At 43.5% G+C, this 26,349-nt stretch overlaps 1 protein-coding gene across 41 annotated transcripts in view; it reads right to left on the bottom strand.

The window, feature by feature from the left end:
• The window catches only part of MAP2 (microtubule associated protein 2), a 342,823-nt gene extending 316,679 nt beyond the window's left edge, over positions 1-26,144 (bottom strand). For 34 of the 41 annotated variants that reach the window (XM_037912101.2, XM_037912109.2, XM_037912111.2 and 31 more), the window contains exon 1: positions 25,980-26,129. The gene's annotated coding sequence lies outside the window, so the exon portion shown is untranslated. Of the gene's footprint in view, positions 1-25,979 lie in introns of all 41 variants that reach the window. The other 7 variants (XM_037912112.2, XM_037912124.2, XM_037912132.2 and 4 more) reach the window with 5 other exon arrangements.
• Between the last annotated feature and the right edge of the window lie 205 nt (positions 26,145-26,349).

The following is a 26,349-nucleotide window of genomic DNA, read 5'->3' as shown; positions in this document are numbered from 1 at the left end:
TTTCAGTACAGAATACATGAACATGCTGTTTAAAACCAAGAGTTAGCCAGAGTAATTTTGCTGGGACACGTGGGTAGGTGGCTGAATGACTTGTGGAGTTCTCCAACTGGTTGTCATGCATATGGTCCCGATGGTAAAACACGACTTACAGAAGTGTGACAAGAAAGCTCTGTTACGAAGGTGATACAGGAAATGACACGTCTGCCTCTAGCCAGAAGACTCTTCATGCTGTATTTTCACCCTTAGAGATTATGTGGCGTCTGTTCTTTTTCTTGAGAACAGAAGCAAAGTAGTCCTAAGAATCAGGAACGCCTACTTTATGTTCTTCCCCACCCACTTTCCTCCTTTGGCAGAATGTCTCTGATATTTTGTAATGCCTGTGTTGAAAAACCTGTAACACATAGCCTTGGGGCTTTTGAGAAAGTCAAAACAATCAAATCGTTTAGGGCCTACTTCTGCTCCCACAGAAGGCACTGTCCTATTGACTTCCAAGGGAAGACAGACCCCCAGTTCAGCAAATCAACGGGACTGCTCATGTGAGTAAAATGAGGCATAAGCTTATGTACACTGCTGAATCAGGATTTTAATATGGAATAATGTGGTTAACTTGGTGATTTTTCTTTTACAGAAGACACAGAACCAATGGGTTGGAGGGCTTAAAGATGTTCAGACTTTATATACCTAACAAAGGGCAATATCCTCCTGTTCATAGATCCTAATGGAGAGCTACCACACCCAGAAGAAATTGGCCAAAGAGAAGAACAGGGGAAGCAGTGGCTTTGTGGAATGCCACCTCATTCAGCAGAACCTTTTCTGCTGCCACTCCAGAGGACAGGGAGTAAAGACTTGTGCAACAAGGGGTACGGTGGAGATGGCTGTTCTCTACATCAGTATCCACCTGCAGGGACTTCCTCCTGGGAGGTAATGCTGACCCATTCGCCCATATGTTCTGTTGAGTCCCCCTGCACCCTGAGAAAACACCACTCCCCCAGAATGGTCTCTGGGTAGATGCCGGCAGGGAGACAGTATGGTGCCAAGTAGCTAGGGGAGAAATGTAGCAGCCCCGTGTAAATGCATCTGTCCTCCATGGGTATCTTGATATAAGTACCATTCCCTCTGGGGTGTAGGAGCATCCTTATGTTTGACAGGTCACACTGCCTTCCTCCTCTATGAAGTGGAATGGCACCTGCCCCATAAAGGGCAATAAGGCAGAAATTTTGCAAATTGACACTCCTAGAGTCTCTTGTTCCTGACATGGATCTCTCTGGGCAGGAGACAGATTTTTCCCCAAGGCTTTACATGAGTTGCGGACGGTAGCATGATGGAGATTATACAGTTATGAAGTGAACAATCAAGCTGGGAAATACATAATCATGTTGTAGGTCCCAATCCTGAAATGCAGTCAACTAGCACAGTCCTGCTCCTGCCTCCGCTGAAGTCAATGGGACTGTACATGGGTCTGTGTGAACAGGTTATGTTGGAGGATCAGGACCTTTGTAGTCACAACAACTGTAAACAAACCCAAACGTGACTTTTATTAGCAGATATGAATTAATTAATTTAGGTATGGCACTTAATTAATTAAGGTCTGATAGAGTAGATTAACTAACAAAAGTTCAGGTATGAACTTCACTTGTAGCTAAATAGTGAGTCTTCTTTAGTAACATTTAAGTAGAGGGCCTTGTGAGCAAAAGTATGTTTTGGCCTATGCTCTGGAATACTGCACCAACCTATTCACAATAAAGATTCTAATGATTGCAGGGTGAACTGAGTTATCCTTTTGCCTATCCTTAGTATACCGTAAAAAAACAATTGCAAAAGCCAAAAAAAAAAAAAAATCTATTAATATTGAAATTATTGGGCCAGATTCTCAGCCGGGGTAAACTGATCTCACTCTGTTAAGTTCTCAGGAGCGTTTATGTGCAGGAGTACATAAAAGAATCCCGAGCATTGATTGTTTGCATGAATAGCATAAGTAAGGAAGAGAATAAGGAGGCTATTTGATGTGTGTGTGACATTTAAACACTGGCAAGCTGGAGTCTGAAATCTGCATAAATAGCAGTTTTCTCTTCCACACTCCCCCTTCAAAGAAAGATGCTCTCAGTGAGTCCAGTTTCCAAGTGATGCAGTGAAAATTTACACATGCAACTCCTCTTGGCGCTAATGGGAATTACCTTCATAAATCCCCAAACATCAATGAACAAGTAACCATCCCTAGTGGGGATAGCCAGGGACCTGCATCATGCTGAAGTTGTAACTGCGGGTTGGCCTGTCTTGTGAGTCACGGCAGATTGATCATTTCTACTAAGTGCAAAACTACTGAAAATCTCTAGTAATTTTATCTAAGTCTTCACTGCACCTTCCATTTCATTATAGAGCATAAATGCCAGTTATAGCCCATATCAACGGATCAGGTATGTTATCGTGGGTATGTTCCTTTTCATTTGTAGTTGTACTTTAAAAGAATACCCTTTTTTTGCCCCCAATGCCCGCAGTTAGAGTATATCTCAATGAGCAGTCAAAAATGATTATATGCTGGTTTAAATGTTGTTCTCATAAAAATGTAGGATCAACTGGAATATCCAAGTTGTTTTCTAAATCTGTTCTAAATAAAAATACAGCATGATCTGTACAGTATCCACGCATTTATGTCCTCCAAAAACATGACTATTACATTACATTATACCTACGATTGAAAATGCTGTCCCAGAAAAGACTCCAGTTCGTTCAGAAAGTAGCAAGCTAACTATTCTGCCCTATCTATTGAGTTTAATGGGCTTTGGATCTAGCCCTGGGAGTGTGTCACCCAACTCCTCCACTCACTGCAATGGCTCTCCATTGAATTTGAACTCAAATCCAAGGATTGGTCCTAGTGTTCAAACCCCTCAGTGACATCTTCCACGACAGATACTTTCCTTAGGAACAACGAAACTGCCAATCACAAGGACGACACTAATGATTGCTATTGACAGAAATCTCTTGGCAGCTGGTTCATGACTATGGAACTCACTGTCACATGAGATCAGAAAGGCCACAGAACCTCACTGGTTTCAAACCAAAAACACTAAACACTTTTCTGCCTCCTAACTTTCTCACTATAAAATCTACACTGGGGTTAAAGGAAGGAGAACAACAGAGATCCTTATCAATATAAATGTTAGAAGGTGCCCAGGAGTGGATGCGGCTTAAAAGCCTAGACAGACAAGATAACTTAGTAGGTCTTTTCTTGGCTTTAGATTCTAGGATTGTTAAAATGTCAAGGTTATTATTCCCATTTTTCTTCACAATATGCATGCAAAGCTTATTCTGTTATTATTTACATTTTAAAGTTTAAAGTATGTACAGTATTTTGATTTAGTGCTCAAAGAGGATTTTAACTTTTTTTTAAATGTTTTGTTTGCTGGTATCAGGCTGCACTTTACTCAACAATCCAAAACCGCAACTGTCATTGGTAAAGCTTCACATTTATGGTTCTTCTGTAGAAATCAGATGTATGGCTGTTGCCCAGGTGAAGTGAATGTAAAATACAAAGGGAACTATAGTCAGCCACTAACATCCACAAAAAATTTAACAAAATGACATTGATAAGAGCAGGGCAATTATATTTCATAAGGGGGAAACAACATGAGGGGGAAAAGGAGTCCAGGAGAGCTGGCTGTATTTTAAAGAATCCTTATTGAGGTTGCAGGAACAAACCATCCTGATGTGTAGAAAGAATAGTAAATATGGCAGGCGACCAGCTTAGCTTAACAGTGAAATCCTTGCTGATCTTAAACACAAAAAAGAGGCTTATAAGAAGTGGAAGATTGGACAAATGACCAGGGAGGAGTATAAAAATATTGCTCAGGCATGCAGGAGTGAAATCAGGAAGGCCAAATCACACTTGGAGTTGCAGCTAGCAAGGGATGTCAAGAGTAACAAGAAGGGTTTCTTCAGGTATGTTAGCAACAAGAAGAAAGTCAAGGAAAGTGTGGGCCCCTTACTGAATGGGGGAGACAACCTAGTGACAGAGGATGTGGAAAAAGCTAACGTACTCAATGCTTTTTTTGCCTCTGCCTTCACAAACAAGGTCGGCTCCCAGACTATTGCACTGGGCAGCACAAGTATGGGGAGGAGGTGACCAACCCTCTGTGGAGAAAGAAGTGGTTCAGGACTATTTAGAAAAGCTGGAAGAGCACAAGTCCATGGGACCGGATGCACTGCATCTGAGGGTGCTAAAGGTGTTGGCGGATGTGATTGCAGAGCCATTGGCCATTATCTTTGAAAACTCATGGTCATGGGGGAGGTCCCAGATGACTGGAAAAAGGCTAATGTAGTGCCCATCTTTAAAAAAGGGAAGAAGGAGAATCCAGGGAACTACAGACCACTCAGCCTCACCTCAGTCCCTGGAAAAATCATAGAGCAGGTCCTCAAGCAATCAATTCTGAAGCATGTAGAGGAGAGGAAAGTGATCAGGAACAATCAGCATGGATTCACCAAGGGCAAGTCATGCCTGACTAATCTAATTGCCTTCTGTGACGAGATAACTGGCTCTGTGGATGAGGGGAAAGCAGTGGACATGTTATTCCTTGACTTTAGCAAAGCTTTTGATACGGTCTCCCACAGTATTCTTGCCAGCAAGTTAAAGAAGTATGGGCTGGATGAATGGACTATAAGGTGGACAGAAAACTGGCTAGATTGTCGGGCTCAACGGGTAGTGATCAATAGCTCCATGTCTAGTTGGCAGCCGGTATCAAGCGGAGCGCCCCAAGGGTCAGTCCTGGGGCTGGTTTTGTTCAATATTTTCATAAATGATCTGGAGGATGGCGTGGACTGCACCCTCAGCAAGTTTGCAGATGACACTAAACTGGAAGGAGTGGTATAAACGCTGGAGGGTCGGGATAGGATACAGAGGGACCTAGACAAATTGGAGGACTGGGCCAAAAGAAATCTGATGAGGTTCAACAAGGACAAGTGCAGAGTCCTACACTTAGGACGGAAGAATCCCATGCACTGCTACAGACTACGGACCAAGTGGCTAGGCAGCAGTTCTGCAGAAAAGGACCTAGGGATTACAGTGGATGAGAAGCTGGATATGAGTCAACAGTGTGCCCTTGTTGCCAAGAAGGCTAACGGCATTTTGGGCTGTATAAGTAGGAGCATTGCCAGCAGATCCAGGGATGTGATCATTCCCCTCTACTCGGCATTAGTGAGGCCTCATCTGGAGTACCGTGTCCAGTTTTGGGCCCCACACTACAAGAAGGATGTGGAAAAATTGGAAAGCCCAGCAGAGGGCAACAAAAATGATTAGGGGGCTGGAGAACATGAGGCTGAGGGAACTGGGATTATTTTTAGTCTGCAGAAGAGAAGAATGAGGGGGGATTTGATACCTGCTTTCAACTACCTGAGAGGTGGTTCCAAAGAGGATGGTTCTAGACTATTCTCAGTGGTAGATGATGACAGAACAAGGAATAATGGTCTCAAGTTGCAGTGGGGGAGGTTTAGGTTGCATAATAGAAAAAAACTTTTTCACTAGGAGGGTGGTGAAGCACTGGAATGGGTTACCTAGGGAGGTGACGGAATCTCCTTCCTTAGAGGTTTTTAAGGTCAGGCTTGACAAAGCCCTGGCTGGGATGATTTAGTTGGGGTTGGTCCTGCTTTGAGCAGGGGATTGGACTAGATGACCTCCTGAGGTGACTTCCTACCCTGATATTCTAAGATTCTATGATTTCACTGGAAAATTCCCACAGTGATGGCTTGGTGAATCCATGGTATTCTTTCACTACATGCTGCTGCTATTTGTTCTCAGCCATACAGTTCCACTGTTAGGCCCTAATCCTGAAAACACTTACGTGTGTAGTCTCATTCAACTCAATAGGGCTACATACGTGCCTAAAGTTACGTACGTGCGTAAGTGTTTGCAGGATGAGGGATTTAGAGAGGAGATTTCAGGGAGAGAAATAAGACATCTGTTCATCTCCATTCTGGAAAAGTCTGGTAGAATTTAATAGGGATGAAACCAACAGAGCTTTACAGACTTTACTCTAAAATCCTATGGAATTTAATAGAGAATGGTATTCTTTCTACAGCGTTTTTAAACCAATCTATAAAATTGTAGAACAGGGATATAATTCTCCAGTACGTTCTATGTGTTGTTTTAAAACTGTTACAGAAAGGCAATTATTCTCTACTGAATTCTACAGAACTTTTCCATAATCCTCAATCCCCTTCACCCCATCTTCCCTCCCTTCCTTCTCCTTCCCCCGCCCCCCCCCAAAAAAACCCACTGCTGAGTCACAGCTCAGGATTCATCAATAGAGGATTTAAAGTAAATTGTTATGTGTCTCCAGCTGTCTTTTGAAAATATGAAAGCTGCTTGCTGAGAATAAAGCATAGGATTAGCCCGGCCAGACTTTTCCCAATATCACACTGACATTTTATAAAGATGTACTTTTCTGTCTGACAAATGGCATGCTTTTGCTGGTTGTCTCCGTAAAAATCAAATTGAAAAAGACCAAATTAAACCAGATCCTCTGACTTTTTTAAAAAAAAAACAAATGCCTTTGCAATGCTGACTATGTTCTGTGCACACAAGCACTGGAAAATGCTATCGTTCATTCAAATCTACAAGACCAAAAAGTCAATAGACGCTAAATTCCCCTCAGCCACCTGACCTGCATTTTTCTTTGAATTTCTATATAGCCAACAGCAATGAGGTAACTGTTACTGAATTATCACCCAGTTTGTTTGATTGACCAGTTTCTGGTAATGCCTGATCTTGCACTCATTGAAGAAAACAGCAAAACCTCTCGTTAACTTCAACATGAACATGATTGGGCTGAGGACATACTGACAATTTTCCAAAAATTCCCCAGGCCAAAAAAAAATAGTCAGTCATTCTATTACAGTTCTGCTTGTTCATGGATGTCAATTAAATTAAAGATTATAGTTATAAACAGATGTTAACATCTCTGAAAGCCTGAAAATTCAAAGAGACAAGGTGGATGAGGTAATATCATTGATTGGACCAACTTCTGTGGATGATAGGAACAAGCTTTCAAGCTCCATAGAGCATGTCTCTTTCACCCACAGAAGTTGATCCAATCAATGATATTACTTTACCCACCTTGTCTCTCTCATATCCTGGGACCAGTATGGCTACAACAACCCCGGAATCTCAAAGTCATGCTAAAGTTTAAATTCTGGCAATTTAAAGTTAAGGCTCCATTATCTACCTTAACACTGACATCATCTCAGTGTCCACCTCGATAATGAGGTGCAAGATAGCACCAAACATCTTTACCTCCGGAGGCCATCTGTATCGCCCTTTAAACAGAGTCAGGGAACCATGGTGGAGAATGATTTGTGTGTGATCCAGGTAAACTGGTTTCTAACACAATATGCCAGACAACTTGGAGGAGACTCAACAAACATAGTTTTTAAACGTAATTCTAACACTGTTTGTCTCAGTCTGTCCTAGCCAGTCAAACCGAGCTAGATATCACTTTAGCTGGAACCATGTCTAAACCTATTTTTAAAACTGTTCTCTAACTCAACTCAAACGCCAGATTAAAACAGATTGTATTTTTTCTATTTGACTAAAAAAATCTCACGTTACTTCAAAATCTGTTTAAGTCACCAATGTCTACATCAGCCCTAGCAGAATAGGGCCCAGCCCCCTGATTGTTGCACCAACGGGATGCAGCAATACAAATAATAATTACCAATAAAAATTAGTGGAAATAAATTGGCTGGATATTTTCACTCCACATACCAGAACCACCACGTAATCTGACACAAGTACGTCTCCATGAGAGAAGATCAAGAGCAGAACAGCAGGAAGGTTGTAGATTAGGCCAGAGATGAACTGGCAGACATGCTGGAGGAGGTGCCAAACACAGACAACCCTACCCCCACTCCACAGCAATGTGACTACGATCAGCACTGCGCCCTTTCAGAGTACTGGTACAGTTGGTGCTGCCCACTTAGCGGGCAATTCCTAACACGTTTCCCCTCTCTTTTCTTTTTCTCTCAGCAAATGCCTATCTTCACTAAGGGCATAAAGTCAATTGAAAGACTCTCACTGATGTCAGTAGGCTTTGGCTCAGGCCTCATGGCCCTGATTCAGCAAGGAACTTAAGCACGTGAGCAGCTTCAATGAAGCCCTTACTGAATCAGGATATCAGCAGCAGCCCTCCATTTTGATTTGCAAAGCCACATGCAATTACAACACAGTCCATCCCAACATCTTCTGCTCACTTTAAGCTGATGCGTTACTGGGGCAGTAACTCTTTAAATCCAGAGCCACAAGTCATCAGCAGCTTTTGATTTAGTAGCGGCAGAACCGGTGGGGGGCGGAGGGGGGAAGGACAGTATCAGTGTTCTGTTCTCTCCTTGTCACAATTTCCCCAGGCACTCTTTCTGCATGCACTTGCAATTCGATTCCTCCCCACCCTAGTTCATCATTCAACTGTTCCTGGACTGATAAAAACATACCCCCCAAAGCTGCCTGCACTAGACACCATCTGAAAGGAAATGCCCTAATTATTCCTTTTTTTGGCAATTTACATTTTAATTCATTCCGAGACAGCTGGGCCCCTCGTTGAAGAACAGAAGAATAAATTTGAAGGACATTACCCATTCCTCCTCTCTGCCCCCACCCAGCCTCTCTTTCCAACAGCTTACTACAGCTGTGAGTTTTTGAATTGATGGAAGACACTATCAAGGTAGAACAAAAGGAATTCTGGTTCTCTGGGCAACAAGCTGCTAATGTGAGTGTGTTTGCATTAGGCAGTAGGTTATGGGAACTTGTTATTCTCCCATAAGTGAAATGAGAAACACCACATGCATTTCTAGAGTCACTGAAATCAGGAAGAGAAAAGACCTACTAGAGGGATGGATCAGATCACCTATCAAGGCAGGACTGTTCCATATATATAGAGCTGTCCCGGGCCACGGGATATGTTACTGAACACCAAACTGTTTTAAAATAACTCCGCAACATAAAGATTTTTGTTATTTACAAGTAGTTTAGCTGCAGTATTAAATCCATATGCAAAGGTTTTACAAAGACAGTGAAATTAAAAACATATGCACCTTATATTTGGATCACTAGACAGCATTTCCAAGACAAAGTGAAATGACCTAGACACATTAAGCGATGCAAACACCCTTAAATTTTAGGGGCCAAATTCTGCCCTATTCTTTAGTTTCAATAGGGCTGTGGAGGGCATAAATCAGGAGTGAATTTTAGCTGTAGGTTTCCACAGCCAGCTATTCCAAAACCAAGTGCAAAATATTTACTGCAGTGGCAGATGTCAAAACTAATCAGGGCTCAGCATATTAAATGCTGCAATACAGGAGGGGGGTTTGTTTTTAATTTGTGTTTATTGACATTTTAGAGCAAAATATATTCAGAGTACAGAGCAAAATACATTTGGAGTACAGAGCAAGTCCAAAAAACATACACAGCAGAGGGTATTCCATTAGCGGAAGCAGTTCTATTCCTTTGCAGAATGGCCCCACCTAAGAGATTTCCTGCAGACCTCAGTGGGCCTGGGATCATGCCCCTATGTACCATTTATAGGATCTAGTGCCCCTTTACCTTCACTAATAGTCAAGTACAAAGTGTAGAGTGAAAAAAGAGAAGACAAATGAGTCGTGTGACTGGTTAGGGAAGCAGATTAAAAAAGTGTCCCGGTGGATACTGCCACAATTCAGGCAATGGGATAAATTTCACCCATTATCAATCAGCTGTTGAAAGGAATAGAGGCCTTGACTGCTACTGCTTTAAACCTTGTTTCGATAATGCACAATATTATCTTTTGATAACAGCGGAATAATAGTCACATAACGACTCCTTCAAACTTCCTCGAGCTGCTTTCACGCTGTTTGTAAAAAGGGTGATCGCTGTCAGGTACAGCCACAGGATTACCGTGGTCTATTTATTTTTTAATCCCATGGAACAGCTAAAGGCTAGTAGATTATGCCTTTTAGACACAGTCCTGGGATAGGGCTGAAATACACAGACACACAAAAAAATAAATAACACTACCTATCTCTGAGACAGTGCTTTTCATTACTGGATCTCAAAGTGTTTTAAAAAGGAAAGCTATATCATTATTCCCTTGCTACATTTAAGGAAACTGAGGCACAGGGAGGTGAAGTTACCTAGCAGACCAATGGCAGAGCCAGGACGAGAACCCAGGTCTTCTGACTCACAGTCCAGAACTCTATGCACAAGACTACACAGGCACCAAACGAAACTGTTCCCAGCACACATGCTATACCATCCTTTAAGCCCGGCCTCTCCTCCTCCCCATATGGGAGGTACACCAATGGAGAAGTACTTGCACACCCCTAAATCCAGGGTTTATAGATGTGTATGGTGTGCAAGATGAGGGAGGATTCCTGAATTTCTCTCCTCTGTCTCCACTCAAGGACCAGGCACAATCTGGCCCTAACAATTTTGCTGCCTAAGGGCTAGGTTCTGAGCCTGTTACTGACACGAGTGAGCAGTTATTTCCCTGAGTAACTCCATCAGCAAGTGACCGATCAGCAACGTAGGAGACTCATAATCTGGCCTTAAGAGTCTGCACAGTCCTTTCCAGATCGCTGTTCTCCAAAGATTCCTAATAATGACATAATTTAAAAACATCCTGAGCTCGTCCTTTAGGGTCACAGGTACACTGGGAGGAAATAAATTATAAACAGAGCACTGCCATAAGGGACAGGGTTAAACATACATAAATCACAGTACAAAATGGATGGATCTACCCCAGCAATGGTCTATGTCAGCATGTTTCTCTGCATCACAAGTAAACAGTCAGAGAAATGCACACAATGCTGTCACCCCAGTCGGAATACTGGTTCCACATGATTGCTGTTGCTAGCAACTCTCAGTTCTTCCCAGCCCACCTGCTGCTATCCTGAGCTGCTTTGTCTATCTAACTGAAATGCATGGGCTCTGTTGTTCAGTGCATAGAAAACACTGTTCTAGCCTAGCTCAGTAATCATCCCTGAGCCATAACATTTCAAGTACCGCTAATTCGGATTCCAGCTCAGACCTATCATTCAGTCCTTTGTCTTCTAAAAATAACTTGGGTTTAATTGCAACTGGCTACAATTTTCTAATTCTTTATGACCCCAAACCTCTAAAACTATTATCCAGAGAAAGCCACAGTAATCCTTAATGAAGGTGTGGGTAAAATCCAGCATGCTACTTGCCATCTGGTTGCCAGGTGCTTTCTGGCTTAGCTTCTGTCACACACACACCCCTTCTCCTCCCATAATTCCAAGGAAGGCAATTTCCACATCAGGACACTGCTGTGTTAAAGTTACAGGCAATGTCCTTTTTCAAACGTCAAGTTATTGTAGGCCCGTGCTATGCCGAGCACGTCAAGGCTTGCAGCAACGGTAAAGGCTGCTTGTTGTAATGCGTGCCCCCCTCTGATCTCATTCCCGTAATTGCACCAAAACAAACCTTTCCATTTACTCTCCTTTGTTTATAGGAAGGCGGACGAGGTGTGACTATTCATTTCAGCCTTATGCCACGTTTCCCAGTCACAGCTCACAGAAAATGAGAGAACAGGGTAATTTATATATTAAGGTTCATTATTTTTTTCAATGGGCCAAATCCTTAGCTGGTGTAAATCAGTAACTTCAAGGGACCGGCGCTGATTTCCACCAGTTGAGGAACTGGCCCATTATTTGCTATCAAAGGATACTGTCAACTTGTTCAGGATTCCTATACCATAAGGGAAGGTAAAGACCATCCCTAGAGAAGAACGTAGGAATCACCAGACTGGATCAGACCTTTGGTTCATCTAGACCAGCACCCTGTCTCTGACAGCAGCAGTGCTGCAGCTATGGGAAGCTACAAGAAACCCCACAGTAGGCAGTTATGGGATAACCTGTTTCTGCCTAATGTCCATGATGGAACATGGTGGGGCTCCTCAGGGGTGTAACTGCTCACCCATGTCAGCAATGGGATCACCGCCTAGCCCAGAGGCAGCAAAATTATTAGAGCCACACTGTGCCTGGCCCTTGAGTGCACCTGGAGGAGAAAGCAGCTGTCTGAAAGCAAAACTCTGGGGTACCGAGTTTTTAATCCTTATTATAACAACTTCGGATCTCCTCTGCTCTCCTTACGTAACCCGACGTGCTCTTCCCCTGTAAGTCCTGCTGACACCGTTAATGAGAGTTTTATGCGTACAAGGGAGAGCAGCGTACCAGAGTGGAGATTCATCTTGTGGATGAGGATTCTGCCACATACTGAGGTTGATGAAGAGCCAGACGACATTCGGGGCCTAATCTGCCACCCTTATGCAAGACTAGTAGGCTCAAAGGGAACCGAAACATGCTGGCTCCCCTAGAGGAGAAACTGAAGGGGCTCCTACTGGCGACAGATTTAATTTGCATAAACATCACTCATTTCCAGTCCCCAGAGGTGTGCATGGTTGTATTATTTGTAGTTTCTTCATGTTCTGTTCTTAGGAACAGAAATTGGTTATGTAAAGGAAAGGCTATAGTCATATATATTAAAATGGAAAAGGCATACTATAGGGAAAGCTGAACACCCTAACCTAATGGCAGGTGGACTCAAATTGGATAGGGAGAAGACACCTCTCTAAGAACCAGGCAGACTCTGGCCCTAAGGGCCTGACACAAAACCCATTGGGAATCTTTCTACTGACCTCAGTGGTTTTGGATCAGGACCTAAGTGGCTTAGTCAGACTACAGAGGGGGTCAATATTAGATGGGAATCCCTTGCTGCCAAACTTGTGCTTAGCCTAGTAGACCATGCTGCCTATTATGCTGTACAGTCCTACTTGTGGCCAAAGGGCACAGGGAGTACTCAGCAAGGGAGCAGCTCATAATTCCAAAGACAGCTCCGATGGGAGAATATTGTAGTTATCGTTCTGTGGTTTCTTTTAATTATTTTGGAACAAGTATGTGATTTCATGATGGGCTTCATATTTATGTTGAATTTTGGGTCCACATGGACCAACTGGTGCACAGCACGTCAATGTGCTTTAGAAATCAAACCCCCGTAGTGCACACTGCGAAGACATGCCTGAGTGACTATAACCTGGAAAGCATTGGGGGAACATGATGGAGGCTTGAATGTAACAAGACTTAAATTAGCCTTAACCTATATTATAATCATACAATCTCTTTGGAGGGGTTTTGAAGTTCAAACAATGTGACTCCAAGTTGGATCTAGGCCAAATACTACTGAGTAACATTGAGTAATGACCTAAGGCTTGGGACCTTTATGTTTGTGGCTCTACTTGCTTGATTATATGCACATGCTGAAACCTCTTTGAAATACATACAGTTTCTGCCCGAGATTACTTCTTTTGCAGTCCATGAACATTCTTCAAAGAGTCATTCATCTGTTTAGTAAACATGCCCTGCCCCATGTAGGTTGACACGAACGAAAAGTTTGGTTCAGTGCAAGTCATGCCCTGACCTCAATTAAGTGTGCCATAGAGAAAACATATTATACACATACACATTTACAAAGGCAAATTTAAAGGGTAGATTAATTCCCAAAGGAGCTGAAGTTTTTACTGGGATCAGTTTAATGGGGGAAAAAACAGTCAACTGTTCCTTTATCTCAAGTGTACAGCAATCCCTGGGAATCCTGGAGATGTAAATTCTACTCCCACTGTTAAGTGAACTCTGAAAATAAACATATCAATTGATGATCAAACATCCATGCCCAGAGCCAGCCAGTTTTTCATCTGAAAAGATGATCTGTGCATAAGACCTCTTCCATTGCCTTAGAGATGCATTCAGAGATCACCTGCCCCCTGGAGGAAACCTGACTCTCCCCTAGAGCCAGAGAATGGAAAAAGCTACTGAGAGTTTGCTGGAATAGACACAAGAAAGGACTATTTTAAAATAAATCTCAAAAGAAGAGGTAGATAACTCAATATATCCCATCACAGAGTGCAGAATAGCTGTTGAAATCCCAGGAGGGGTAGAAGGACAACTATGACAGAAAACCCTCTTGCCTCTGCCAGGATTTTGACAGATCATTTACCCCATCGCACACTAGAAGAGGCAATGTTGCTCTGGCTGATTTGCCAATAACCTATAGCATAGAAGAAATTTTGCCCTCCCCTCAAAGACAGGCATATAGATGTGCTAGAGGAAGCTCTGTCTTAACTCATATTATAGATTATACAGAAAGAATTAGAAACAAAATTATGCAACCTTGAATAAGGCTATTATGCAAACCTAACTACAGAAACCTCCGAACTTCTGAAAGTCACCAGAGAACCGTAATAAACTCTTTAGTATTCAAGGTGGTTCACTACAATTGTACTTTTGTAAAACATCTGAGGGGTTGTAATAACTTTTGGAGGTCACTGCCAAACCTTGGCAGGAACAAATTCTTAGCTTAATTCAAAATATCAAGACACATGTACTGCAAAATCCTAACTAAATCAGAAGATGAGGGATTCCACTCCTTCCATCAGGAATGATACAGATTTTTTGCTGAATCCCCACTTCACATGCAACAAAAATGCATAAACAGGACAACCCTCCACCAAGTTTCAGGCAGACGGCTGTTCCTGAAGTCTGGTCTGCTGTTGTCAAAGTGGGGATGATCAAACCCCAATGGAGATGAAGCAGAGACACAAGCTTGTCAATCCCCAGCCATCACAATTCATGGGACCTTTCCCAACAGGTATCTTCTAGCACTAGTCTGGTTTTCCCAGAGGATGGCTCCACCCTAGTGTCAAGATCCCCATCGCTGTTAGTCCCTGCTTAATCTTAGCCCTTAAGTCTCCCACTTCTCTTTCCAGAGAACTTATTCCAGCTCAGAGATGGAATACATCAGATGGTGCACACCAGGTGCGCCTGTTATGAGGTCTTATGTTCTTCTCTTTCATGCTTCCTCTTCCCCCTAGACACCTGGAGTTACAGAATACAGGTAGAGCTGGCAATCCTAGCTGGCCAGGATTCAAATGAGGCTCCCAAAGGGTGTGTTTTTTGAGATATGCCAGGAAAGTTATTATTTTAATATTTTTGTTGGCCACCACTCTACACTCACCCATAATTTCAGAGGACGCACACAAAGCCCTGAAAGGGAATACAGGGATTCCCACCCCAAAACAGAATGCCGGATGCGTCATTCAGAGGAAGGAAGTAACCCTTTTGCCCCTTAGTGCAAACTGTGCAATAATACATCAGAGAATGATTCTTCCTGACACCAATGGGTGATCATAGTATGCCCTGAAGCATGAAGATTGAGGACCTTTGTAATGTTAGCTTTGGCTGCTTAGCTGTGGATGTGTTCATATACAATAATCCCAACCTGCAGTAATCCTCTTTCGAAATTTAACAAGCAATTTGACTCCTTTGTGAGAAACCCACCAACCCATCTGGGTTTCCTTTTAATTAGTGTAGAACATTTAAAAATAAGCTAATTTAGCTACACCTAAATACGGATTCCATGATGGCACTCCAGCCTGACCACTTGAAGAAACCAGCAAAATAGCAATCCTAAAATTCAGAGAGTCCTGGCCTCTGTTATTCACGACTAATGTTGTTGACTAGCTCAAGATGATAAAGTACTAGTGAATACCAGCGGATGTCCTACCCAAAATGGTTAACACAAGCCAGATCACAGAACAGCTATGAATTTAAACACCAGTCATCTAACATCACCATACTCAACCCCTTTAAAAATGAATCACTGATCATCAGAAGCCACTGATTTAATACACGAGAGTCCCACAGCAGGTCAGGTGATGAAATCAAACACAGACAGAAAGGAATTTAAGTCCCCATTGTATAACTCATCCCAACACCTCTGAACCCAATACATACAGAAACCCAGTGGCGACAAGATTTTGATGATTACCTAGCAAATAGGGAATAGGGATTAGCCCTAAGAAATACAAACTAGAAAACCAAAACAAACCCCAACAGCACAACACAGACACAATTCTAAGTAACAGAAGTTGTATTTCTACTCCCAAAATAGTCTGCCCTTATATTAAAAACCTAGTGAGTGTACCAAATACATAGAAGGAAAGCAACTTTTTTAAAAAAAGTCCTTTAAAGCTCTACAGTGAAATTATCCTTAGCAATAAACACATCAGTCCGGAGCAAGGAGTGGAAAGCACCATCATTACCATTGCATGCTACCTAAGGATCAGCATTAGTGTGTATATATACACATACATGTAATCACTCACCTGAAAGACAATCAGTTTTCCATGGCTAAGGAAGATGTAAAATGGGTTATGTAAAAGGGTTTAGCAACTTGCCAGCCCATTCTCGTATGAGATGAGATACACATAAGAGGCTAGATCCTCAGCTGATGTAAAACGGTGTTAGCACCACTGAAGTCCATTTACACCTGCTGAGAATCTGGCTCAAAATTCCAAACAAGAGCACAGAATCGTCTGAGCACCTGTTGAATCAATATAGTGGCCCTTATGATAAAAATACAGACAGATCTAAGTGACATACAAATACCGACTAATTAATTAAACCTCAAAAAGTATTATTAGCCCCACTTTTTAATGGAAAGTGGGGGGAGGGAATGCTGGGGCAAAGAGATTCAGTGACTTGTCCAAACACAAAAAAGGAATCAATGCCCAAAACTGGGACGAGAATTCAGGAGATTCTGGTTTCCAGCTCTATGCTCAGGCCACTAGCCTACAAAATCTGTTTCATATGACAGATGATTTTTGGATGGATACATTTTTATTATACACAAATATTTCTAAATAAATTTCACAAATATATTTCTAAATGATTCATTTAGCAAGAGGAATATTTTTATAAAATACTACGAAATCATGTGTTCTGATGAATGCTATTTGCAATACTGGCAGTAAATACCATGCCATTTTAATCATTTATCTAAATAAATGTTATAAATACTATACATAAATCACTGTTGCTAATTGTGGCAAACTATGCGGAATTTAAAATTACAGATATTAAATCTGTCTTGTTACCCAAAACATCTTTTATTCAAACTCACAGCCAGAATTTTATCACATCTCTTTCACAGATAGCACTGGGTACTCTGAAAAGTAAACACTCAATATTTTGCTAAGCCTTATGCAGAAAAAAAAACAACAACATCTTCTTCTATTGCCCAGAAAGCTTAGGTCTACAGAACACCATGCAACGAAAGCTCCTCATTTACTCCAATAGCCTTTGCTCTTCAGCATGAATAATATTCATTTCTTTTAAACGCAGATTTTTTTTAACTACTCTCTTAGGGATTTCAGCCAAGGTTGCCTTTGCTCTTCTACAAAGTATGTACTTTTTGATCTTCCTAAAATATCAGAAATAAGTTTTTATATGCATAATTTTCCTCTTGACTGATGGATTTTTACATCATTGCCCTCAGGGCAATTTTCTTTAGGGGACATCTAATCCCGAGATTCTCAGACTGGGGGCGTAGAATGTATTCTTGGGTGGGGGGGCTGGGAGAAGGGGAAAAAAAACCACTTACTGCGCACATTCAGAGCTGGACGGCCGGACTGCAGCAGCTGCTGGCCGGGCTCCCGGCTCTGAAGGCAGCAGCAGCACAGAGGTAAGGGTGGCAATACCGTACCACCTTACTTCTGCACTGCAGCTGGCAGCGGCGCTGCCTTCAGAGCCGGGTGCCCGGCCAGCAGCCACCGCTCTCTGCTCTGCCTTCAGAGCTGGGCAGCCAAAGAGTGGTGGCTGCTGATCGGGTGCCAGGGGGGTGGGGAGGGAAGGGCATAACTACTACAGACACAAAGAAGGGGGGCATGATCAAATAAGTTTGAGAACGACTGATCTAATCAGTCCTCCCAGAGAAAAGCAGAGACTATAACAAACAAACAAAACACCCAAAACAAAACACCAGATACAAACTTTGGGCTCAGGTCTGTACTTTTACTTGTAAAAGGGAGTAACTCCCTGGTGCACCCATCCCTGGCCAGGCCACCACATATGCACATGGAGGGGATTCACCTCTCACACGCACCAGCGTAAAACAGGAGTAACTCTGGTGTAAATGAGAGGGAGAATCATATCCTCCATGCAGAGATCTCCCTTTGCTTATGCAGAACCCTACAACTACGGGCAACCCCAGGGAGGGATTGGGAGAATGCTGTAGAGAGTCAGGTGGCAACTTCCACATAATGGCTCTGGCCTCTGCTGAGTCCCCTACAGTTTGAGGCTCCAATCTGCAGACCCAGATCTGAAATTCACCCAAGATCAGCGGAGAGATGAGACCAGCCTCAAAGTTCAGATCCAACTGCACTTCCCTAAAGTTCGAGGGCTTTAGATCCAGGGTTTTGGTTTGGCACGATCTCTACCCAGACACAGTCTTCAAGCACCATGCTGCAGCATCACGTTAACCAGAGCAGTGCCTGTTACTTCCAGTCAGAGCCTGGAGTAACCTGTGTGGCCTACAATACACATTACATACACCTACTACTGTAGAGAAGGAGGAGTGAAGGAGCAGAACCAGGCCCAGCTCCTCCTAAGGCCCAGATCTGTTTCTCACCTGCTTAGACAGGACAACTCACTCAGTGACTGATTTGTGTTGGGGGACAATCAACTTGTGAATAGAGACTTACATTTCCTCCAAGCAAGACTGCCTTTCGGACTCAGAACACACAGAGGATCTCTTTTAAGAGATCCACAGGCACTACTGCTGTGCATCTCAGTACCAAGCTGGGCCCTGAGGCTGGAATTTTCAAAAGCATTCAGCAACGGCCTAACTCTGCTTCCACTGACATCAGTGGGAGCAGAGTTAGGTCAACGATAAGCCTCTGTGAAATTCCCAGCCTAAGTCTCTTTTCTTCCCACATATTTCCTGCATCCCTTTAGTCAGAAATATTCAGAAATTTGCGACGTAATGGTGCAGTTCCCCATCACAAAGACAACTGTTTTCATGAAGAAGGTACATTTCTCTGGAGAAAATGAAGTGCAATGGCAGGGTTCATTTAATCAATCATTATAATTAAATGCAATCAAGTTAATTGACGTGACTAGACTACTGAAAGGTGGTGATGGTGGTGGTTTTTTAAATTGCTATTTATTCAGATGAACAAAATAGCTTCCAATATCTCAAACTGATACTGGAAACTTTAAAAATATACTGATTGTCCACATGAATATTGAACTTAAAGGGGTGGAATATTAAAAAGATATTTATAATCTTTGCATAACCAGGTGGGCTCCCTTTTGTCTGGAGAACAACGGATCTCCTGAGCAGAAGAGGATGTTTCCATAGACTTACCTCGCTGAAAGCTATTAGGATCTAATTGCATTACTGCCACTGGTGCTGATCCTATGAGATTCTCCCTAGGCCTTCTTAGGGGTTCTATCTTGCAAGCGGCTGGACACTCCCCTGAGATACTACGCACCCTCAACTCCCACTGGCTTCAACGCAAGGTGAGGGTGCTTAGCCCTACTCAGGAGTGCTTAGAACTTTGCAGGATGGAGTCTTAAGTACAGATCCTAAAGCCAAATCTGCTTGCTTTAGAAGTCTGAGTAGCCTCACTGACCACTGAGAATACAATGTCTGCCTGAATAAGGGGAATGGGATTTAGCTCAAATGCTGAGCTCGACCCACAAGTTCATCACATATAAACCGAACATATCAGTGAAGTGGAAAGCACTCCGTATTTTAAAGAAATTTGAAAAGGGTATTGGCTAGCTTCCCAGCTGGTATAAATCCATGCAGCTCCACTGAAGTCAATGTGGCCACAGTGATTTACGCCAGTGAAGGATCTGGCCTTTAATACACTCATTTTCCACTCCTATTTTTGGACATTTGAAAGCTTTTGCTTAAAAAACTGTTTATCTCCGCCAAGGCACATTACAGCTACGATCAAAAAATATAATTAACAAGAAAAGAAAGGCTATGTTTTGTAACGAGCACTAGTGCAGCTGTAACAGCACCAATCTGTCTCAGAGAGACACTAAATGGAAACAAAGAGGTCTGATCAATCTTACAATTATTCGTGCTTAACTGAGGTCGCCCAAACCTCAGCTTTTTGCAGTATTTTCTTGCAACTAAGCATGTGAACAACAGAGGAATATATTCAATGCAAACACTGGCCCGTTATCATTTGGAAGGAGGGGTTATTCCCTGATCAAACAAAGGAAGAGGGATTGGTTTCGTTTGTAGGATCTCTCCGGGAAAATATTAAACGAGTGTAAAAACTGTGAGGAACAACAGTATTAACTTGGCTGTTCTTAACAAAGCAGCAAACAATTAGCATTTAGGAAAAATGGGTCAATAAAGACCTCAAATCTTCTTAACAGCTAGCACAATCAACCCATGTGGCAACAGCAATCTAAATTAACACCGTGGAGATGTTAGTTCTTTCTTCCCATATCTAAAAAGCAATTACAAATGTCACATCGAATCTCATTTTAAAACACTGTCCCACAGTTTAGCGCTATAGCCTGTGATTAAGTCTACCCTCCCTCCCAAAGAAGCTTTTTACTCTGCTGAGGCAGATGGCTTTGGAAACCACCCCTTATTCACATCACAGCCATTCTAAATCTGCTCCACCCTATGGAAATCAGACCCATGCTGTTTTCCTTAGCATCTGCATGCACTACAGGTCTTATAAGCATCCCTGTATCCTCTGCATGAGGCAAAGAATTAAGGAAAAACAGCTGATCCCAACCAGCCCAGAGCCCCTAGCTTACAGGGCTCACTCCTGCAAGGCAATGAATGTCCTCAGCTCCTGCTGACATCAATGGGAGTTGAGTGTGTTCAGGGCCTCACAAAAGTACCTAGTCCCTCGGAAGTGTGTCTAGCATCTTCCAGAAACGAGCCTATAGCAAGCTACACCCTGATTTAGCAACCCATCCCTATTCAGCAAAGCACTAAAGCACATGCTTAATTTTAAGCATCTGCTTAAATCCTGCTGGTTTTAATGGGACTTAAGCAGGTGTTCAAGTGCCTGGCTGAACTGGGATGGACTATACACACACACACACTCTTAATAGCTTGGCTGAATTGTGGCCCTGATGACCATAAATCCAATCCCGCACACAAATAAGCAACGTAAAACTTTACTCTGGTGAATTACAGCATTGACTTTAAAGGAACATAAAGTAAAGTTACTCACGTGCTTAAGTGTTCGCAGGATTTGACCCCAAGGATTAACTTTTCATTTCTCAGGACTTCTGACTGTTCCTCCTTCACTTGCATTTAAATACGTTACCTGACTGCTTCCTAACTATGACCCTTATCCTGCAATTAACTCCCCGTGGGCAGGACCCTGGAACTAATGCGATACTGGGATGCAAACAGAGTGGAATCTTGAGTAGGAGCAGAGTGGTTATTTTACCTCTAAATTTGGCACTGGTATGACCACTGCTGAAATAATGTGTCCAGTTCTGTTGCCCACAATTCAAGAAAGATGTTGATAAATTGGAGAGGGTTCAGCAAAGAACCATGAGAATGATTAAAGGATTAGAAAACTTGCTTTGTAGCACAGACTTAAAGAGCTCAATCTATTTATCTTAATAAAAAGAAGGTTAAGTGATGACTTGATTACAGTTTATCTACTCGGGGAACAAATATTGAACCATGGGCTCTTCAGTCTAGCAGAGAAAGGTATAACAAAATCCAATTGCTAAACGTTGAAGCTAGACAAATTCATAGTACAAATAAACCATATATTTTTGACATTGAGGGTAATTAACCACTGAAACAATTTACCAAGGATCATGGCGGATTCTCCATCACTGACAATTTTTAAATAAAGGCTGGATGTTTTTCTAAAAGACCTGCTCTAGGAACTATTTTGGGGAAGTTCATTGGCCTGTGTTATGCAAGAGATCAGACTAGCCGATTACTTGGCCTTGGAATCTATGGTTCTATGAACCTAGGTGAAGTCCAAATGAAGCCAATAGGGCTCTGTGAAGGTGCAGGCATCCATCCAATTGCAGCTCATTGCAGAATCAGGGCCTGCCTGGTTAAAAGGAATGGAGAGGAATGACTCCCCAATGGAATTGTAAAGGCTCTTTATCCCAGGTGAATTCTTTTTGAGCCTGATCAACACCTATTGAAGTCGATGGAAAGGCTGCCATTGACTTCAAAGGCCTTTGCATCAGGCCCAAAATATATACACACCATGTATCAATGTCCAGGCTTCCCCCCCCCTTTTCTTAATCTAATTTGTTCCTATTAATCTCTTCATACATATATGGTAGACCAGATTCCAGACTACACAGATACTGCATTTGTGCACATGATTTTGTCAGTAGCTTTTAATGGTTATAAAAATCAATGCAGCTCACATCCTCATGTGCTGTATTCCTGTTTTTCTTTAAGAAAAACCTCTCCCTGCCATCGTACTTGAAATATTACCAGTGAGACAGAATGGAATACACATCACAACCACACCCAGGCAGTTTCAATACCATCAGTTTGATTCTGCCATTGGAGTTACAATGGCCTGATTCTTGACTCACCCACACCAGTTTTTATGCCAGTGTAACTCCATTTACTTCCACGGAGTTACTTCAGATTTCACACCACCATGAGTGGGAAATTAGGCCCAATGGCTCCAGTTTAAGTGTGCCTGATGGATTTTTTTTTTTTAAATAGTAAATCCAGGTGCGATGAGTTTTGGGGACGTTAAACACAATGTGACACCAACTGAACTGAAAAGCATAGTTCTGAAAACTTCTTGTGGATAAGAGAATTCTTAATTCATAAACTGTAGCAGCTTATTTGGGAGTCATTATAATCATTCACGTCCATGCATGTTACCTTTGGGGCCTCTACATGATAACTACTTCTGTGATGTTAGTGTGTGTTTAAGGAGCACTGCTGCGTGGGTACTGACATAACATCCCATAATGACTACTTCAGAGCCTTTAAAATCTAGGGTGTCAATGGGAGTTTACATGACAATAACAAACCACATTACAAGCACAACGTACTGTGCTGCACATTTAGCAGTAAAGAAGTACACTCGCATTCTTTTTGGAAAAGCAATGACTTTATACCTGCACTAACTGTGTTTTAAGTCATTACCACAGCTATTTTGTTTTGGTCCGATCCACACAGAGGCAGTAATCCATAACATGGACTCAATGGCTTGCAGAATTGCATCGGCCAAATCCTGCTTATCTCATTCCCGTGAGTAAAAAAAACAAAAAAAAAAAAGAAAAGACGATACTGGACCCAGTTCTTAAGCTAACACCATCCCACTGCTTGCACCAGGAACCTTTCTAGGGCCCACTCACACAAAGATGTAGGGTACTGCAAAATTATTTTGATCTACGTTATACCGACGTACAGCCACCGCAGTAATCAAATCACTTTTGCATGTCCACACTATGCTCCTTATGTTGGCGGTACACATCCTCACCAGGAGCGCTTGCACCGATTGAACTGTCAGTGTGGGGCATTGTGGGACAGCTTCTGAAAGCCAGCAAGTGTCGATGTAAGCAATGCGGCGTCTACACTGACACTGCGTCAGCCTAACTACGTCGACCTATGCCTCTCGTGGAGGTGGAGTTATTAAGTTGGCATAGCGGGCGAGTTACATTGGCAGGAGCATCATTTTAATGTAGGCTCTTAAAGAGTTAGGTCAACATAAGCTGCCTAGCAGTGACCTAACTCTGTACCGTAGACCAGGGCTTACTCTCGTGCTTACCTTTATACACTGGCTTCCATGAGAGGACTCACAATGGGACTACTTACAGCATGCAAAGTGTGTACTGGATTCATTTTGAGTCTTGTTCGGCACTGAGCTCGCTTTACAGATTAGTAAAATAAATCATAATTACAGGCGAGGAATTAAGTTGCTCCTGGGACTCAATAGCTCATGCCAAGTTTTGTTTTAGTGCATTCACTTTTAATACCAAGCCCCCTGAAAATAGATACTAATGACAGAAATGGTACAACAAGCGCAAGCTCTGCTGGTTGCCTCTAGAATAGCTCAAATATGCCCTGTGTGAGTGTGCTGTTACTGTTTAGGGATGACGCCCAGGCTCTTGTGATTTGTGAGGTACCTCTCCCAGCGACCTATGAAGTAATGACAATGCCCGTTTCAGTAAGGAATGCCCTCTCAGCGCTTTCTACCTTCCCAGCAAGAGCTGAGACAGGGCGTTCGTGTCGTCTGTTAGGGAGGGAACAGAGAGCGGCTTCTGAAAACAAGTCAGTCCTGCAGCTGAGTCTCCTCCTAGATGCGTTGGCTCCAAGAGCTGGAGTCTAGACGTAACTACAAGTTTAAACCAGCGCAGGTGCAAGAAACAGGTTCTTTCACAGGAAGAACATGCGGGGAGGGAGAGAAAGGAAAAATGGAAATGCACAAAAAATCGTGAGAGAAAAATCCCTTCTGAAAACAAAAAGGTCACATCTTCCGAACTGTGAGCAGTGCAGCTCCCCCACAGCTGATGCCTGCACACTGACATTTTTTTTTTTAGAGAAAGGGGTAGGGGAAACAAATCATTGACATGACCATAAAAATGACAAATTGTGAAACAGGTTTGTGAGAGCTAAAATAAATAACCCTTATGGGAGATTGACATATAATAATTAGCCCGAACGGCATGCACACGTTAACCAACCCTTGTATATAAATATCTACTGCTGCACAGAAAGGAACACGATGAAATAAAAATTCACCAGCAACGCAAAGGAGATCTTTATTTGAAAGAGAAATGAAAATTCCAGGAGGAGGGGCTCTTACAACTCATACATATCCCTTTTTTTCCAAAGCCCTGTTCCATAAAGGAAGCCTCATTCAAACGGGAGGTCATCATTTGTACCAAACATATACACAATGAATTGAGTCAAGCTGTCTTTATTTGGTAGATCACATTCGATGCAACACTGTACCTGCAGCCGCTCAAGCTTGGCACATTTTGCATCATTCTCTCTTACACGAAAAGTCTTTGTTCTCCACCGCCCCATTGCGGCTGCAAGCCCCCTCTTTCTGTTTGCAGTCGTTTCCTCTCCACTGCTGATCATTTCAACACAGAGATTTTTTTCCCCCAATGCAAATTAAAACCACTTGCTCCCCTTGCACCCCCACTTTGAACAATGCTCTTTGTCCACCGTTAGAGAACCTTTTAAAGGAGTTTAAGTGCAGGGGCGGGATTACATCCGTGGCACTCCAAAGATGCTCAAAATCCTAAAATGAGTTGACAAAAGTAGCCTGCTCCTATTAAGATAAATGAAGTGATAGTGCTTTCAATTTTCCTCGGGGCACTGTGATCAAAGAGGTGCACACCAAATGGTTCATGATAACCTTACGGCAGGATTTTGCTTATGACAAAGCTTATTTTCCCCTTGACCACAGGGAAGAAATATACAGCTGACTCCCGCCGTTTCCAAGTTACAGAGAGATGGATCTTAGCTCAGTTGCTCCCCTCCTTTATCCCCCGCCTCCCCACTTTCTTGAAATTTCCATCCTTAAACAAAAGAGGAAGGTGGGGTGGTGACAGAGAGGCAGAGCTGCATTCAAGAAAACCCTTCCAAGGAGGCAATTTTTTTTTTTTTTTAAGGTTTTGCTTCTTGATCCACTTAAAACTCACAGTAGTGGTTGAGGGGAGGGTAACTTTCTAGGTGTCCTTTTCCTTTCTTCTCTCCTGGCCCTGGAAATTCAGGGGCGACTGGCTTCAGCTGGACACAAACAACGCTTTGCATTGGCTTACACGGCTTGCTGTTGTTGTTGTGACTACTGTTGTTTCAATGCTGTCCCCCAACCTTTATGCCGCTTGATACCTACAAATCCCAGGTCCATATCTACCGCCCGTGGAGACCTAAGCACCGCGCAGCCCTAGAGCGAGGCTGGGCCACTGACAGACCCCAGCGGCCGCCGGGCAGCGCCGCCAGGTACCGCCAGGCGAACCTGCGCCGGCAAATCTCGGGGACCAGGGGCTCGCTCCCTGCCCTGGGCGGGGGGCGGCACATGCCAGTCAGGGCGGGTGGGGGGCAGGCCCGCAGGTGGGGGGCCGGGAGCCCGCTTGTGGGGCGGGTGGGGGGGGGTGGCCCTTACCTGAGCGCAGATGCCGCTGCCGCTGCCGCTGCCGGCCCCGGGACACAGGCCGAGCGCCGGGCACAGGAGGGCGCGATGCTGCCGAGGCTGCGGCGGCCGCTGCTGCGAATGCTGGCTCGGCTCCCCCGCCGCCGGCTGGTGCGCGGCCGGCCCCGCCCCCGGCCCCGGCCCCGCCTCAGCGCCCGCACCGGCCCCGCCCCGCCCCAGCGCCCGCACCGGCCCCGCCGCCCGCCTGCGTATGGCCAGCTGCGGGGCGGGCGGGAGTGCGGGAGCTGCTGCTGCCCTGCTGAGCGCCAGGAGCAGGGGCAGAGCGGGCGGGCAAGGGATGGGGGAGCAGAGTGGGTGTGCACAGGGCAGAGCAGAGTGGGTG

Source organism: Chelonia mydas, chromosome 11, assembly GCF_015237465.2.
Source record: "Chelonia mydas isolate rCheMyd1 chromosome 11, rCheMyd1.pri.v2, whole genome shotgun sequence".
Classification (NCBI taxonomy): domain Eukaryota; kingdom Metazoa; phylum Chordata; order Testudines; family Cheloniidae; genus Chelonia; species Chelonia mydas.
This window is presented reverse-complemented; position numbering and strand designations above follow the sequence as displayed.